Source organism: Coffea eugenioides, chromosome 7 (assembly GCF_003713205.1).
Source record: "Coffea eugenioides isolate CCC68of chromosome 7, Ceug_1.0, whole genome shotgun sequence".
NCBI lineage: Eukaryota > Viridiplantae > Streptophyta > Magnoliopsida > Gentianales > Rubiaceae > Coffea > Coffea eugenioides.
This window is the reverse complement of record NC_040041.1, coordinates 25830914-25838736: the sequence shown is the minus strand read 5'-3', so window position 1 is coordinate 25838736 and position 7823 is coordinate 25830914.

Here is a 7823-nt window from a genome sequence, read left to right as displayed (position 1 = left end):
TGCTAAGATTGTCTTGTGTGTGAATGACATTGAGCCTAGTGAAAGGCTGTTGTGGTAATCTGAATTTCTAGACTTATTTAAGAGTTAAGTTAGCCGTGACTTTCCTCTTTGTTTTGAGTTGAATTGTGGTTGGAAGTGATTGATTGTTGTCAAGAGCTAATGATTGATGAAGCTCTTGGCCATTTGAGTAATTTTTGCAAAAGTGTAAATGTTGGTGAATTTGTTCAAGTGGTTGGCTGAAGTATACTTGAAAGGTCCAAGGGCTATGTTTTGGGTTTGTGATTTAGAACTTGTTTTGATACCTTGGACTTCCTTTGTTGAATTTTGATTGTACTGGAATCTGTTGAGACCTAGGGCTAATGATTGATGAAGCCCTAGTGAAGTTTATATTTAAATTGTGCTTTAGCCATACTGGCAACTTGGTATACAATGAGCAAATGAAATGGACTCGTGAAGATCGTTCTAGTCTTTTGAATTCAAGTATTTCTAAATCAAATCTTGTGAGAATATTTTGCCCTAACATTAAGTTATATATATTGAGTTTGGCACTTAATATTAAAACTTAGATATTGGGACTTTTAAAACCTTGCCGACTAATTATGCTTTTCTTTGCTCAAATCAGTTTTATTACCTTTAGGGAATAATTGCATTAATTTCCAAACTTTAAATTTTTCATAAAAATTACCTTGACTAGTTGTTTTAGAGGAAATTTGTTAAAAAAACCACTAGATTTAAATAATTTCAAATAAAAGATATAGAAAACGTGTTCGGCAAGAAAACTTGTACAAATTGATTTGGCTCTAGTTTGCCCTATAGAAGAAAAGTGTTACAAAGAAAGCCATATGAAACAATTCACTACTTTTACTAAGTTTTATCCTAAGTGGATTGTCGAATTATTTCGAGGAAATAAACTAGTAATATACCAGATAACCTTTTATATTTATATATACCTAGAATTTGAACAGAAAACTTATAGTGCTTAAAAACTTGGTTTTCTAGGGTATAGCAAGGACGTGGAATTTTGAATCCCAGCTTGACCTTTGAACTTCACTCGTGGTGAGTGTCCCTGCTTGTTCTACGCCTACTTGATTAAAGTGCTTTCTTGACTTGATATGTGATAATCGGAAAATGGTTTTTCTGATCCATCGAAGTGGGCAGTGTGTACTTTATCGCACTAGTTCTTTCGAGTGGTGACTTGCTTGAAATACTTTCGTGAAATATCTTGCTTGCACTTGCTAAGCATTGAGTAGGGGAATGTACCACACCTGAGGGTGGGAGGGCCTCTTATCCTATCTCAAGTGCTAAAACCTTGGAATACTTGCTAAGTACTGAGTAGGGGAATGTACCACACCTGAGGGTGGGAGGGCCTCTTATCCTATCTCAAGTACTAAATCACCAGGCAGGGGAATGTACCACACCTTAAGGGTGGGAGGGCCTCTTATCCTGACCTGGTAACCATGTGTTGTGACGTCGTTGGGTGAATCTCTCGACCAATTTCCTGAGGGTATACGCAAGTATACTGCTCCCAATTTCCTGAGGGTATACGCAAGTATACTGCTCCCAATTTTCTGAGGGTATATCTCGAGTATACTGCTTTCTTAGTTGGCGTTCGGGCCCGGGACAGGGGTAAGAACGGTGACGGGTTAGGAGTAAAAATAAGAGGATCTACGTGGACTATAAGTAGTGAGAGTTGACGGAGGGTCAACTACGATGAATGATGATCAAGCGAGGAAAATGGCTCCTGAGAGCCCCTGTATCCTACCTTGTGCTGTTATACGCTTTCCTAGTTGTTTACTTCAGTTGAAATCAATACGTGTTAGTTGTTTTATTTAATTGCATGTTTTGGGGCACCACTAAGCTTTAGCTCACCCCACGTTTATTTGTTTTCCTTGACAGGTCTTGAGGTTTGAGAAATCTGAGCTACTTATATCTTATTAAGAATGTATCTACTTTGTTTTGTGGCTTGTAATGTATTTGAATTAAACGATATAGTTTTGTTTTGAGATTGCCACTTGAAGCTGGAAAAGTGTAAACCCTGATTATAATATTTGGCTTGTATGTGTATATATATTCGGGCTGTATGAAATTTTATGTTTTGGAAACTGTAAGACTTTACCTCTTGAATGTAACGCGTGAGGTGTTTAGGAGCCGCCAAATGGCTAACTTCGGATGCTGTTATCTCTGAAGTTAATGTTGTGTTATCAATTGGTTTATTTTGGGAGATTCGTTATTGTAATAGTTTAGGTTATTAATGGAAAGGTTTTAGGTTAGATTGCTTGCTTGAGTCCTGGCGAGAGCTGGGCAGACGGCCCGCCAACCCTTTGGTTCGCCTTAGGAGGAAGTGGGGTCGCCACAAGAACCCCTTGAGGATATTGACAAAATGTATTGCAGGTTCAATGACTTGATCAAAGATCTCGAGGTGTTGGACAAAGAGTACACCTTGGGAGAGAAAAACAGGAAAATTCTCAATGCGTTGGGCAAAGAATGGGAAAGTAAAGTGACTGCAATAGAGGAGGCTAAGGATTTGAATTCTGTGTCTATTGAATCTCTCATTAACTCACTAACCTCCTATGAGTTGAAGTTGAAAACTAAAGTACAGGAGGAAGAGGACGCGAGAGCAAAGAGAAACATAGCTCTAAAGGCAGCTCGAGGTGAAAATGATCCAACTCAGTTGGATGATGAAGACTCGGATGGTGATGACAACGATCTTGCTCTCATCACAAAAAGGTTCAAGAGAATCTTGAATAAAAGGAAGTTTAGAAGGGGAGGACCTAGCAATCAATTCCAGAATCAGTCTTCAAACGCAAGGAACAAAGGAAAACAAGAATTCAACAAGAAACAATTAGACAAATGCTACGAATGTGGACAGCTTGGACACTACGCAAACGAATGCTCCCTAAAGAAAAAGAAAGATGGAAAGGCTGATCGAAAGCCAAGGTTCAACAACTTCCAGATTACATGGAATGAATGTAACTCCGAAGGCGAAATTGAAGAAGAAGAAGAAGAATCAGCTCAAATGGCCTTCATGACTATTGGAGATAATGAGGTAACTTCCATACACTCTCAATCTGAAAGTGATGATGAAGATGATGATGATCTTGAATCCTTTGTTGAAATAATGCCTTGAAGGAATCTTATGATAAAAACAAGCAGCTAAAACAGAAAATTATTTTTCTCATTCAAGAAAATGCAAGACTTTTTCAACAAAATAAACAACTAAAAGCTGACAATGAGTGCCTTGTAAGAGCCGGATTTGATGTTCAAAATGAACTTGATAGAAAGACAAGTGTTTGTGAAATGCTAAAGGAAAGACATGGTGATTTGAATAAAAGGATGGATAATTTGGATGAGACCTTAAAAGCTAGAAAACAAGATTATCTCAAAAAGAACATGTCAACCACCTTTCTTACTGCTCATGAAAGAACATTAGCACACAACAAAAATGCACATGATTTCACTACATATAGAAGGAGTGGATTGAGATTTATCAAACCAATACATGTTAAAGACTCTTCCATTATGTGTAGTTTTTGTTATCAAAGAGGGCATTTGAAAAGAGATTGTTATGTGAAAAGAAATCTGAACAAAGGAATGAGATGCATGTGGTTAGTTAGACACAATGCTAACTATTGTGGACCCAAAAGTTAAAGGGTACCAAACACTCTCTCTTTTCAGGGAAAAGGCTCAAACAAGTCCAAATGGTTCATTGACAGTGGCTGTTCAAGGCATATGACCGGTGATCCTTCGTTGTTCATAAAGCTAAAATCAAAATCAAGTGGAAATGTGACATTTGGTGATGACGTGAAAGCTAAGACAATTGAAATAGGTGATGTTGGTAAGGATGGTGAAACTTTTGTTCATAATGTGCTCTTAGTTGATAACTTAGGTTATAACTTGCTTAGTGTTAGTCAATTATGTGATAAAGACTCGAATGTGTTGTTCAAAAAGCATGAATGCATTGTGCTTGACTCTAAATATAATGTTGTGTTCAAAAGTAAGAGGTTTAACGATATTTATATTGTTGTTCTTGATAAACTTGATTCATCTAGCTTTCAATGTCTTAAAAGTTCAAATGAAGATCCTTGGTTGTGGCATAGGAGACTTTGTCATTTGAACATGGAATTACTAAAGGAAATTTTGAAAAAGGAGTTGGTTAGAGGCTTGCCAAAAATCAGTTTTGAAAAGGACAAAATTTGTGATGCATGTCAATTTGGGAAGCAAACAAAAATTTCCTTTAAACCAAAGAAGTGTGTATCAACTTCTAAACCTTTGAAACTCTTGCATCTTGATTTATTTGGTCCTACTCAAATTACTAGCTTGGGAGGTAAGAGATATTGTTTTGTGATTGTTGATGATTATTCTAGATATACTTTGGTGATATTCCTTGCTCATAAAGATGATGCCTTCAAGAATTTTACTTCATTGTTTGCTAAAGTGCAAAATTTGCTTGGTTTAAAAATTGTTAGGATTAGAAGTGATAATGGGACGGAATTCAAGTTTTGTGGTTTTCCAGAATTTTGTGATCATAATAGCATAACACATGAGTTTTCTATTGCAAGGACTCCACAGCAAAATGGTGTTGTAGAAAAGAAAAATAGGACACTCCAAGAGGCTGCTAGAACTATGTTGAGTGAATGTAGTTTGCTAAAATATCTTTGGACTGAAGCGGTAAACACCACATGTTATGTGATGAATAGAATCCTCTTGAGACCTATTTTTAATAAAACATCTTATGAACTGATTTTTAATAAGAAACCTACGGTTGGATATTTCAAAGTTTTTGGTTGTAAATGTTTTATTTTGAATTTAAAGGAACATCTTGGTAAGTTTGAAAAAAAAATCTGATGAAGGAATATTTTTGGGGTATTGTGAGAACAAAAGAGGATATAGAGTCTTTAATAGAAGAACTCTTGTGATAAAAGAAGCTATACACATAACATTTGATGAAACTAATGATGATAATTCCAAAAGTTCGTGTGAGGATGATGATGTAGGTGTTCGTGAAGGAATGAAAAAGCTAACAATTGGAGATGAAGAAAACTCTAAACCGGAAGCAAAGGAAATGGAGGATGAAGCTCATGAAAATCAAGAAAAGGAAGATGAAGACAAGAATGATGATTCATTCAAAGACCTTCCCAAAGCTTGGAAATTTAGCCAAAATCATCCAAGAGAGCTTATAATTGGTGATCCATCCGAGAAGGTAAAGACTCGTTCCTCATCTAAGAAATTGATAGACAATTTTGCTTTAGTCTCTCTTTTTGAACCTAAAAATATCAATGATGCCTTAAAGGATGAAAACTGAATTTTGGCAATGCAAGAGGAACTTAATCAATTTGAGAGAAATAAGGTTTGGACACTTGTTGATAGACCTCAAAATCAACCTATCATTGGTACGAAGTGGGTATTTAGGAATAAGTTGGATGATAAAGGTGTAGTTGTAAGAAATAAAGCTAGATTAGTTGCTAAAGGATATGCACAAGAAGAAGGAATTGATTTTGATGAAACAATTGCTCCCGTAGCTAGATTAGAATCGATTAGAATGCTTCTTGCTTTTGCTTGCTTCAAAGGTTTCAAATTGTTTCAAATGGATGTTAAAAGTGCCTTCTTAAATGGTTTTATTGATCAAGAAGTATATGTGGATCAACCCCCCGGTTTTGAAAATACAAAATTTCCAAGTCGTGTGTTTAAACTCTCAAAAGCATTATATGGACTAAAACAAGCTCCAAGAGCTTGGTATGAAAGATTGAGTGGTTTCTTGATTGAAAATGGTTTCAAAAGAGGTATTGTGGACACCACACTTTTTACTAAGCAAGTGTTAAATGATCTTCTTATTGTGCAAATATATGTAGATGATATTATTCTTGGTGCTACTAATGAGTATCTATGCAAGGATTTTTCCACCATTATGCAAAGTGAATTTGAAATGAGTATGATGGGAGAATTAAATTTCTTCCTTGGACTTCAAATACATCAAGCCCTAGAGGGAATTTTTATAAATCAAGCAAAATACACCAAGGAATTGCTGAAAAGATTTGGCATGGAGGATTCAAAGCAAGTTGGAACTCCAATGTGCACTTCTACAAAACTTGACAAAGATGAAGAAGGTAAACATGTGGATGAAAAGCACTATAGAGGTATGATTGAAAGTCTACTCTATTTAACCGCAAGTAGACCCGATATTATGTTTGTTGTTTGCTTGTGCGCTAGATTTCAATCTTGTCCAAAAGAATCACATTTCAACACTGTTAAAAGGATTTTTAGGTATTTGAAAGGTACATTAGACTATGGTCTTTTGTGACAGCCCCACCTTCCCCTAAGGCGAACCAAAGGGGTTAGCGGACTGCCTGCCCAGCTCTCGCCAGGACTAACGGTACAGTTTACGTCAATCTATAACGTTCCGGAACATCCCATTGCGCGCAAACAAGTCAAAAACACAAAATAAAAAAAAATGAAAATTGAAGCCAAAATGAATAGGGCAGGACACGTCAGAATCCGGCCGGATACAAGGCCGAGAGCAATCTCAAAAATTTTTCAAAAGTCCCACTCAATCCGGCCGGAAATCCGGCCAAGATTACGGCCGGATTGTCTGGCCGGATACCGGCCAGTGAGCAACTGGCCGGGTTTCCAATTTTTCTCAAGCAATCCGGCCTGCAATCCGGCCAGTTTCTGGCCGGATTCCTGGCCGGATTCGCCACTGTACAACTTCGCCAATTTTTTTTCTTTTCCGTTTGAAAGTCGTGTCACTCGAAATCCAACCAAACAACATCCAAACATATATATACATTGAATTTCAACATTTAACCAAAGTGGCATGCCATAAACATTCATTAAGGAAGTACATATTCGGTTTGCCTATCAAAAGGAAATGAACCCGTTACACATTAGGGCTTCAATTCAAGAGCTATACAAAAGACATTTACAAGCTCAACTTGGCAATTAACTATCCAATCCATCCTCAAAAGTAATTATATCCCTGTAAGGAAAACAAATAACACGGAATGAGCTAAAGCCCAGTGGTATACTACTACATAAGCAACCAAAGTCACATAACGATGAACTTTCATTTAAAGTGCACAAATAAGCAGTAAAACAAAACGGTAAAAGGATACGGTCGGCTCTCAAGAGCCCAATTCCACGCTTGCCAACTTGATCCAATCTCATTGACCCTCCGTCAATGTTAAGAGTACCAAACCGTAGACCTCACTATACTTCCATTCCTTCCACCCAACATACCCCAACCGGGCCCGCACTCCAATTCAGTAGTTTTTGGTAATACTCGAGTTTACCGGAACCAAGGGTCTCATTACCACAAGGTTCCCCAGTACAGTCCCCGTGGCAATTCAATCTTCACGACCAAGCCCTCGCCGGCTCGATTCAATTGACTACCGAACGGGGTTGAGCTCAGTAATACAGTAAAGCAGTCGGACAATCGTCCAAACTACACCAATTCAGTTTCCATGCTTGGAATTCAGTATCTCATATAACAAGTGCAGTATTTCAGTAAAACGGTAGATAGCCATGAAGGAAATCACAAGGGGTGAGGGCGGTCAAGTACACCCTCACCTCAATCACTTCCAACAACCAATTAAGCCTTCAAGGCATCAAATACACATAGAACAAAGCCACATTATAACAAGTAAGTGAGTAGTATACTCACCAAGCAAGAAAGTGGTGTTTCATACACCGTGGTCACCAAGACGTCGTGAGCTACCGTCACGTCCTAACACAGGTAACACATTCAATGAGACTCGATACCGAGCCATATAGCAATGCCAATCATAACCCTAATGGGGTTTTACAACCATATACAAGCATGATAGCAA